At 45.4% G+C, this 11,367-nt stretch overlaps 1 pseudogene; it reads right to left on the minus strand.

The window, feature by feature from the left end:
• Window positions 1-1,839: 1,839 nt before the first annotated feature.
• LOC140035571 (uncharacterized) lies at window positions 1,840-9,537 on the minus strand (annotated as a pseudogene).
• Between the last annotated feature and the right edge of the window lie 1,830 nt (window positions 9,538-11,367).

Genomic DNA, 11,367 nt, shown 5'->3' on the forward strand with positions numbered 1-11,367 from the left:
TGCATCGTACCTTGCTAGCCAGTCCATACCCAATATAACGTCGTACCCCTTTATAGCTAAACTTATAAGATTCCCCAAAAGCTTCCTCTCTCCTACCCAAATTTCACAATTTGAATACATCGAACTAGTAATCAAACGTTGGTCCCCCGTAGGAGTACTAACTTCTAAGTCATAAGGCAAGCTAACGGGTTTTATATCAATACCGCACATAAAATTGGGGTTAACAAAGGAATGGGTAGCACCAGGGTCTATCAAAATCCTAGCTAGACGATGGAAAACAGGGATCGTACCTTCTACAACCCCAGAGGGATCAGGGACTTGTTGTTGCTCAAGGGAGTAAACCCGAGCTGGCACCTTTGGCTTTGTCCCTTCTACCTTGGACTGTCCCGAGTTGGCTTTCGACGATTGGGTGGTTGCTCTCGCCTCCCGAGGTAACACTGGGCAGTTAGCTATTTGATGCTCTGCACTCCCGCAGCGCAAGCATCTTCTCTCCTTCCTCCAACAGTTGTCCTCAGTGTGGTTTGGTTTTCCACAAAATCCACAGGGTCCGCGTGCAACTGAGGCTGAACTTTCCTGTGAGGTGCTTTTCTGCGGCCCCCGTCCATTGTGACCACCCCTCGGTGGAGTCTCTCGCGTCATCCCTGGTTGCCTTCCTCCACCGGCTCCTCGTCCAAACTTGGGAGGGGTCCCTTTATCTCCTTGGGTCGAACTACTCGCAGAGAACCCCCGTTTTTTCACCTGAAAATTCCTTACTTGAAACCTTGCATTTTCAACTCGCAAAGCTTTCTCCACGACGTCACTAAAGGTACTGATCTGGGCTACCGCCAGATCCTTTTGAATTTTCACATTGAGCCCCTGAGTAAAACGCCGAACTCTTCTTTGCTCCGTTAGAATGAGTTCAGGGGCAAACTTGGATAAACGAGTAAACTGGCTCTCGTACTCAGCCACCGATTGAGTCCCCTGGCGGAGCCTAATAAACTCGTCCTCCTTCTTTTTCTGGACTAGAGGGGGAAAGTATTTCGCATTGAATTCTCGCACAAAATTTACCCCATGTTCTTGGTGTTTGCTCCCGGCCCCACTTCATTCGTATCACATTCCACCAAGAACGCGCGGCCCCCTCCAATTGAAAGACAGCGAAAGTAACCTGCCTCTCCTCTGAATAGTGTAGGGCGGCAAAGATATCTATCATTTTCTCTAACCACTTTTCGGCCACGTCCGGATCTGACCCGCCTAGAAATTTTGGTGGAGAGAACTTCTGAAATCTCTCTAGGGCCCGATCTTCACTCTCTATTACATGGTCAGGGTTCCCAGGTTGCTGGATAGGAGGTTGGCCCTGCTGTTGGACTACGTGGGCCAACAAGTCAGTCATTTGCTACATAGCAGCAGCTATCTGGGCACTAGGGTCAACCCTAGGTTCAGGATTTGGTTCGATCGTGGTATCCCTAGTACCCTCGTCAGTTGTGGGTTGCCTAACCCCGCGCCCGCGGCCTCGCCCACTACGAGTACCTTCCATTCTCTAAGTCAATCTAAAGTCGAGGCACAAAGTTAATATTAAAGTGCATATAAATATAGTCATAGAAGCACGAACAAAGAACCAAAAGTAAACACCACATAAGGCATGTATACACATAGAGCATTTATACATGGAACACATAACTGTGTCAAACAGTCATACATGAGCAGTCAAGCAAATATATACAAAAGTACTCCCGTGAAGCAAAAAGAGGGTCTGCCAAAAACACCGTACAACCTAGGGTCCAAAAGTACCAAACAACTAACCAAAAGCCTCTCCTAGGTATCCCTCACACGGGATCAAAACAAGGCTCAAGGAACCCTAATCTAGTCCTCCACGGAGCCAACCGACTCCCCCCCAGAGCTAGAGCTAGGGGCGCCTCCCTGACCTGGTGCTCCACCACCTGGAACTCCCCCTGGCGCATTGGCGCCAATCACTTCCTGGATGAGTGCTCCACACTCATCGATAATAGCGCCGGGCCGGTCTCTCACCTCCCGAACTACGCGAGTAAGGCAGTCGTTAACCACCTGCAACTGCCCTCGCAGAGCGTCCGTCCTCTCCTGCTCCATGGCCACGTCCCCCTGGAGCTCTCCAATCCTATCGGCCTGCATCCGCATGATGCCCCTAAGCCTAAGGGTCTCAGTGCGCTCCCTGGCTGCGTCACATCTCAGCCTCCGTCGCTCGGCAAGTATCGCCTCAACCACGTGGTCCGCGTAGGAGTAAAACTGGCAACGCCTACAGCGGCGGGTCCGGTTAGCGGTATACCACAGCCGGATCGGACTTCCCGGCCTCTCCTGGTAATCGATACCCCGTGGGCGCCTCCGAGATGGCTCGTCTCCGCCCGCTCCACTAGTTCCTGCCATAGCCTACAAAGATAGCAAAGGTTTATAGCTTAGACATTATATTCACACTTAATGGCGTCTAAACACAATCCCCAAAAGTTCTAAGAACCAGGTTTCAGGTTCGCCCAGGTTATTTCTACCCTAGACTCTGATACCACCTGTGACAGCCCCACCTTCCCCTAAGGCGTATCAAAGGAGTTAGCGGACTGCCTGCCCAGCTCTCGCCAGGACTACTAAAACGGTCAAACACTAACTCAAGTCGTTCGGGAACAATATTTAGCGCGCTTAATCAATCCAATAAATGAGAAACAGAAAAACAAAAGTCAAAACGTAAAGCGAATAGTAACTGCCACATCACAATCCGCTGAGAGCCCATTGATTACAAGAAATTTCCAACAATCACTGAAAAGAGTATATACAGGCCAAGTACAATCCATTGGATAGGAATACACCCTGTTACAAACCACATTCGTATGGTTACAAGCCAAAAGAAAGCATTTAGATCCAAGTACAAACAAAGGTTCCAACTATTGAGGAGCTATACAAAATCTCTCAACTACCTCTACTCAACTCACTCTTTACAGTCAAAAGTCCAAAAGATAATTCCCTGTAAGGAAAACAAAATTAACGGAGTGAGCTTTCGCCCAATGAGGTACTATCACGTAAATACACCAAGAGCACATAAACACAAGAATATTCAATCCAAATATGTACATCAAGTAAGCAAAAGCAATAACACCCAAGCATACGGAGTGAAAGGATACGGATGGCTCTCAAGAGCCCTTATCCTCTTTTGCCATACTTGATCTCATCTCATTGACCCTCCGTCAATGTATACTAGGTAATCATGACCGTAGACTCCTCTTTACTCCAATTATCCGTCCACCTCACTTTCCCCTTACCGGGCCCGAACACCAAACAGTACAGAATTGGTATTACTCGAGTATACCGGAATCAAGGGTCTCATACCCAAAGATTTCCAAATACAGTCCCCATGGTTTGTCAAATGTCCCCGACCAAGTCCTTACTGGCTCGAGTCCATTGACTTCCAATGAGGTAGAGCTCAGAGTAAACAGTAAAGGTTCAGAGTTACAGTAAAGGTTGGTATCCAATCGACACCAAATCAAGTCCAGTCAAGAGTATTCAAGTGATATAACAAACAAACAAGTAGATCTAATATAATAACCAGTCAAGGAGGCTAGAGAGTACGAGAGTGGTAAAGTACACCCCCCTCACCTAGTCCAAACAATCATCACAACTAGTCCAAATCACAGAATTCAAGTACAAGGAAGCCACGGAATAACAAATATGTGAGTAGTACACTCACCAAGTCAAATAAAGAAATTTCACAAGTTTTCGCCCGACGTGAGCCTCGGATCACCGGCACGCCCTGTAATAATCAAGAAAGTACAATTAAGACTCAAACCCGAGTCGAAAACCTTATGCTAGAAACTATTAAGGCAAACCCAAATATAGCTTGGAAATGGAAAATACATAACATTTAGGGTTAAAAGTAGAAGCAATCCCTAAAACCGATCAATTCGATCCAATCTCAACCCAACTCACAAGAATCCAACACTCTAGTCATTTGGACAGCATTTCCCCTAAAATTTCAGCTTTCCAACCTACAAGACAACCATTAAATTGCATCCAAAACAACCACAAGTACCCAAACAATTCATAGGCCATTCAATATACTTCATTAGGGTCACAATAGCCCTCAATTAGAGCCAATTAGAAGCTCAACAATCAACCATAGAAAACCCCCAATTTGAAACCCTAAATCTGAAATTTTCCGCACAAGCGGAAATTTCCCGTAATTACCCGCAATTAATGCACAAGAGAGCTATAAAACACCATTTAGAACCACCAATTCAAGCTCAATCATATCCATCATAGGAAAACAGAAAAATTCCAAGAAAAATCAGAAAATTAGAAAACTTCACTCCAATCCACCAAATCTTCCGTAAAATCGCATAATTAGCTACTATAAGGCACCAATTGGCCAAAATTAGAAACAATAGATGAGTTCCAAGCAAGATACCTTAGATCTTCAAGAAAGGTTGTAGCTTAGGAGGTTTTCTTCCAAAACAACACCACCAAGTTCTTCAAACACTCTTAGCAAGGTGATTTTATGGACTAATTCAAGAAATAATCGGTTAGTTTTCAAGATTTGAGCAAGGATTTGAAGATGAAGGTTGAAGAATCTTTTCCTTTTGCTTCCAAGGAGAATTCGGCCAAGAGGGAGGAAGAAGTGAAGACATCTTGGTCAAAATTAGACTTTAAGTAAAGTTAAAGAAGTTTGGCCAAAAGTTAGACAAGTCTAATCTAATGATAAGTGGACACTTGGCACCTTATTGTTGCTAGAAGTCATGTTCTTGTCTCCTCAGTATTAATTCATCTAGGTAACCTCCAATTATCTCCTGACACCTAGTAATTAAATCCCTTTATGCAATATTTAACCGAATCGGCCGAATTTCTCTCACTAAATGCACTAGCGGGTCCCACATCCAAAACACGTTTCAAATTTCTCACGAACTATCTTATACTAGAAAAATGATTTAAAAACTATATTTACTGATGAAATATTGATAAAAGTAATATAATAAAGAAAATACAAGAAAACGGTGCACTAGAATAAAATAATAAATAAATAAATTTTTTTTTCTGGATTCTCACATCCTCTCCCCCTTAAGGAATTTTGCCCTCGAAATTGCTCACCTGGGTTACTAAACAGCTCAAGATATTTCTTTTGCATCTCTTCCTCCATTTCCCAAGTTGCCTCTTCTATACCATGATTTCTCCACATAACATTCACTAATGAAATTTGCTTATTCCTCAATTCCTTAATCCTTCGATTGAGTACTTGTACAGGTCTCTCTTCGTAGGTGAGGGTTTTATCTATCTCAATCTCCTCGGGTCGTACGATGTGGGTTGGGTCAGGATAGTACTTTTTCAGCATCGACACATGGAAGACGTCATGAATACGAGATAAATTGGGCGGCAACTCGAGTCGGTACGCTACTTTCCCAACTCGTTGGAGAATTTTGTATGGCCCCACAAACCGAGGTTGAAGTTTCTTTCCTCTCCCCGCAGTGATGCTTCGTAGTGGCGTGAATTTAAGGAAGACACGGTCTCCAACTTCGAACTCCAGATCTTTCCTTCGGTTATCTGCGTAGCTCTTTTGTCGGATTTGAGCTGTTTGGAGTTTTTGACGAATCAATTTAACGTTTTCTTGCGCATCCTCCATCCAGGGAATGGTTGTTGGATCTAAAACTTTTTTTTCCCCTACTTCATCCCAGTAAATGGGTGAACGACACTTCCGTCCGTAGAGAGCTTCATATGGTGCCATTTGAATGGACGAGTGGAAACTATTATTGTAGGCGAACTCTACCAAAGTCATGTGTTGGCCCCAATTACCCCCAAAATCCAGAATACAAGTTCGTAACATATTCTCGAGGGTTTGAATCGTTCGCTCCGACTGGCCATCCGTCTGGGGGTGATAAGTGGTACTAAGGTTAAGTTTGGTCCTTAAGTGCTCCTGAAATTTTTGCCAAAACCTCGATACAAAACGAGGATCTCGGTCTGAAACTATACTCACTGGAACCCCATGTAACCTCACAATTTCATTCAGGTACAACCGAGCTAGTTTATCCATGGAATCCTTCACATTCACAGGTAAGAAATGGACTGATTTGGTCAACCGATCAACGATCACCCAAACGGCATCATGTCCTTTTTGAGTTCTTGGCAGTCCAGAAACAAAGTCCATCGTGATATTTTCCCAATTCCATTCAGGTATCTCAAGAGGTTGTAACAGTCCGGAGGGTTTTTGGTGTTCAGCCTTGACTTGCTGGCAAATCAGACAGGTTTGGACATATTAAGCAATCTCCCTCTTCATCTTATCCCACCAGTACAATCGTCGCAAGTCTTGGTACATCTTATTACTACCAGGATGGATCGTGTATGTCGATCGATGGGCTTCCTCCAAAATTTCTCTTTTCAGGTTCTCATCATTGGCTACTACCACTCGGTTCCTATACCTCAAAATCCCCTCAGGACCCACATTGAAATCTGGTAGTGCTTCCTTTTCTATCTTTTCCTTCCACCTTTGTACCATCGGGTCCTTTTCTTGGGCTTCTTTAATTCGATCAAGAATAGCAGATGTTACCCGAATATTTCCAAAAGTTATTTTCTTATCTCCCACTCTAGGGTTCCTCTCACTAGCTGCTCCTAACATCTCCCACTCCTTGACCATCAAACCTGCTACTTGAGCCTTCCGACTTAGGGCGTCCGCTACTACGTTAGCCTTACCGGGATGGTAGTTGATCGTGCAGTCATAATCTTCTAAGAATTCCATCCACCGGCGTTGCCTCATATTCAACTCTTTTTGGGAGAACAGGTACTTAAGACTCTTATGGTCTGAATAAACCTCAAAGGTAACCCCGTAGAGATAGTGTCTCCACTTTTTCAGAGCAAAGACCACAGTAGCTAACTCCAAGTCATGGGTAGGGTAGTTTTGTTCATGGGTTTTTAGTTTCCTAGAGGCAAAGGCAATCACGTTCTTATTTTGCATTAGCACACAACCCCAAACCTTCCTTCGAAGCATCGGTATAAACAGTGAAACTGTCCTTCCCACTAGGCAAGGCCAAAACAGGAGCTCTGGTTAACCTTCGTTTCAACTCTTGAAAACTGGTTTCACACCTAATATCCCACACAAAACGACCGTTTTTCTTCGTCAGGTCGGTTAAAGGACCGGCCAATTTGGAAAAGTCCTTAATAAAGCGTCTATAGTACCCAGCCAACCCTAAAAAACTGCGGATTTCAGTGGCATTTTCTGGCCTCTTCCATTCAGCCACCGCCTCTACTTTCGCGGGGTCTACTGTGATACCTTCTCTTGAAATCACATGTCCCAAGAAAGAGATTTTCTCCAACCAAAATTCACACTTACTAAATTTGGTGTATAGCTGATGATCTCTCAGGGTTTGTAACACTAACTTCAAATGTTGCTCATGTTCCTCACGGGTTTTAGAATAGACCAAAATGTCGTCAATAAACACGACAACAAATCGGTCCAGGTAGGGTTTGAAAACACGATGCATCAAATCCATAAAGGCGGCAGGGGCATTGGTCAACCCAAAGGGCATGACCGCAAACTCAAAATGCCCATATCTAGAATTGAAAGCAGTTTTGGGTACATCTTCTTTCTTAATTAGCAACTGATAGTAACCCTGTCGGAGATCTAACTTTGAAAAGACCACTGCGCCTTGCAACTGGTCAAACAGTTCATCGATATGGGGAAGTGGGTATTTGTTCTTAATGGTCATGTTGTTTAGTCCCCGATAGTCGATACACAGTCTTAAAGTTCCATCCTTCTTCTTAACAAATAGTACCGGAGCCCCCCAAGGAGATCCACTCTCATGAATAAATCCACGCTCCAACAGGTCTTGCAACTGCAACTTCAGCTCCTTGAGTTCAGCAGGTGCCATTCGATAGGGGGTCTTAGAGATAGGTGACGCTCCTGGCAAAAGGTCAATCTTAAACTCTATCTCTCTCTCCGGAGGTAAAGTTACTAATCCATCAGGAAACATATCCTGATATTCACTTACAATAGACAAATCTTCCACCCTCAACTTATCAGTGGGAGTGTTTATGAGAAAAGCTAGAAACCCTTGGACCCCTCTATACAGAAATTTCCTAACCCTAATACCTGAGATCAATGCAAATGAGGCTAAACTACCTCTTACATCTAGCCTTACTGTTGCTTCCCCCGGTATACGAAGTTTCACTATTTTCCTCTTACAATCAAGTTGTGCATCGTACCTTGCTAGCCAGTCCATACCCAATAGAACGCCGTACCCGTTTATAGCTAAACTTATAAGATTCCCCAAAAGCTTCCTCTCTCCTACCCAAATTTCACAATTTGAATACATCGAACTAGTAATCAAACGTTGGTCCCCCGTAGGAGTACTAACTTCTAAGTCATAAGGCAAGCTAACGGATTTTATATCAATACCGCACATAAAATTGGGGTTAACAAAGGAATGGGTAGCACCAGGGTCTATCAAAATCCTAGCTAGACGATGGAAAACAGGGATCGTACCTTCTACAACCCCAGAGGGATCAGGGACTTGTTGTTGCTCAAGGGAGTAAACCCGAGCTGGCACCTTTGGCTTTGTCCCTTCTACCTTGGACTGTCCCGAGTTGGCTTTCGACGATTGGGTGGTTGCTCTCGCCTCCCGAGGTAACACTGGGCAGTTAGCTATTTGATGCTCTGCACTCCCGCAGCGCAAGCATCTTCTCTCCTTCCTCCAACAGTTGTCCTCAGTGTGGTTTGGTTTTCCACAAAATCCACAGGGTCCGCGTGCAACTGAGGCTGAACTTTCCTGTGAGGTGCTTTTCTGCGGCCCCCGTCCATTGTGACCACCCCTCGGTGGAGTCCCTCGCGTCATCCCTGGTTGCCTTCCTCCACCGGCTCCTCGTCCAAACTTGGGAGGGGTCCCTTTATCTCCTTGGGTCGAACTACTCGCAGAGAACCCCCGTTTTTTCACCTGAAAATTCCTTACTTGAAACCTTGCATTTTCAACTCGCAAAGCTTTCTCCACGGCGTCACTAAAGGTACTGATCTGGGCTACCGCCAGATCATTTTGAATTTTCACATTGAGCCCCTGAGTAAAACGCCGAACTCTTCTTTGCTCCGTTAGAATGAGTTCAGGGGCAAACTTGAATAAACGAGTAAACTGGCTCTCGTACTCAGCCACCGATTGAGTCCCCTGGCGGAGCCTAATAAACTCGTCCTCCTTCTTTTTCTGGACTAGAGGGGGAAAGTATTTCGCATTGAATTCTCGCACAAAGTTTACCCCATGTTCTTGGTGTTTGCTCCCGGCCCCACTTCATTCGTATCACATTCCACCAAGAACGCGCGGCCCCCTCCAATTGAAAGACAGCGAAAGTAACCTGCCTCTCCTCTGAATAGTGTAGGGCGGCAAAGATATCTATCATTTTCTCTAACCACTTTTCGGCCACGTCCGGATCTGACCCGCCTAGAAATTTTGGTGGAGAGAACTTCTGAAATCTCTCTAGGGCCCGATCTTCACTCTCTATTACATGGTCAGGGTTCCCAGGTTGCTGGATAGGAGGTTGGCCCTGCTGTTGGACTACGTGGGCCAACAAGTCAGTCATTTGCTACATAGCAGCAGCTATCTGGGCACTAGGGTCAACCCTAGGTTCAGGATTTGGTTCGGTCGTGGTATCCCTAGTACCCTCGTCAGTTGTGGGTTGCCTAACTCCGCGCCCGCGGCCTCGCCCACTACGAGTACCTTCCATTCTCTAAGTCAATCTAAAGTCGAGGCACAAAGTTAATATTAAAGTGCATATAAATATAGTCATAGAAGCACGAACAAAGAACCAAAAGTAAACACCACATAAGGCATGTATACACATAGAGCATTTATACATGGAACACATAACTGTGTCAAACAGTCATACATGAGCAGTCAAGCAAATATATACAAAAGTACTCCCGTGAAGCAAAAAGAGGGTCTGCCAAAAACACCGTACAACCTAGGGTCCAAAAGTACCAAACAACTAACCAAAAGCCTCTCCTAGGTATCCCTCACACGGGATCAAAACAAGGCTCAAGGAACCCTAATCTAGTCCTCCACGGAGCCAACCGACTCCCCCCCAGAGCTAGAGCTAGGGGCGCCTCCTTGACCTGGTGCTCCACCACCTGGAACTCCCCCTGGCGCATTGGCGCCAATCACTTCCTGGATGAGTGCTCCACACTCATCGATAATAGCGCCGGGCCGGTCTCTCACCTCCCGAACTACGCGAGTAAGGCAGTCGTTAACCACCTGCAACTGCCCTCGCAGAGCGTCCGTCCTCTCATGCTCCATGGCCACGTCCCCCTGGAGCTCTCCAATCCTATCGGCCTGCATCCGCATGATACCCCTAAGCCTAAGGGTCTCAGTGCGCTCCCTGGCTGCGTCACATCTCAGCCTCCGTCGCTCGGCAAGTATCGCCTCAACCACGTGGTCCGCGTAGGAGTAAAACTGGCAACGCCTACAGCGGCGGGTCCGGTTAGCGGTATACCACAGCCGGATCGGACCTCCCGGCCTCTCCTGGTAGTCGATACCCCGTGGGCGCCTCCGAGATGGCTCGTCTCCGCCCGCTCCACTAGTTCCTGCCATAGCCTACAAAGATAGCAAAGGTTTATAGCTTAGACATTATATTCACACTTAATGGCGTCTAAACACAATCCCCAAAAGTTCTAAGAACCAGGTTTCAAGTTCGCCCAGGTTATTTCTACCCTAGACTCTGATACCACCTGTGACAGCCCCACCTTCCCCTAAGGCGTATCAAAGGAGTTAGCGGACTGCCTGCCCAGCTCTCGCCAGGACTACTAAAACGGTCAAACACTAACTCAAGTCGTTCGGGAACAATATTTAGCGCGCTTAATCAATCCAATAAATGAGAAACAGAAAAACAAAAGTCAAAACGTAAAGCGAATAGTAACTGCCACGTCACAATCCGCTGAGAGCCCATTGATTACAAGAAATTTCCAACAATCACTGAAAAGAGTATATACAGGCCAAGTACAATCCATTGGATAGGAATACACCCTGTTACAAACCACATTCGTATGGTTACAAGCCAAAAGAAAGCATTTAGATCCAAGTACAAACAAAGGTTCCAACTATTGAGGAGCTATACAAAATCTCTCAACTAGCTCTACTCAACTCACTCTTTACAGTCAAAAGTCCAAAAGATAATTCCCTGTAAGGAAAACAAAATTAACGGAGTGAGCTTTCGCCCAATGAGATACTATCACGTAAATACACCAAGAGCACATAAACACAAGAATATTCAATCCAAATATGTACATCAAGTAAGCAAAAGCAATAACACCCAAGCATACGGAGTAAAAGGATACGGATGGCTCTCAAGAGCCCTTATCCTCTTTTGCCATACTTGATCTCATCTCATTGACCCTCCGTCAATGTATACTAGGTA

This window comes from Coffea arabica, chromosome 2c (genome assembly GCF_036785885.1).
Source record: "Coffea arabica cultivar ET-39 chromosome 2c, Coffea Arabica ET-39 HiFi, whole genome shotgun sequence".
In the NCBI taxonomy this organism is placed as follows: Eukaryota; Viridiplantae; Streptophyta; class Magnoliopsida; order Gentianales; family Rubiaceae; genus Coffea; species Coffea arabica.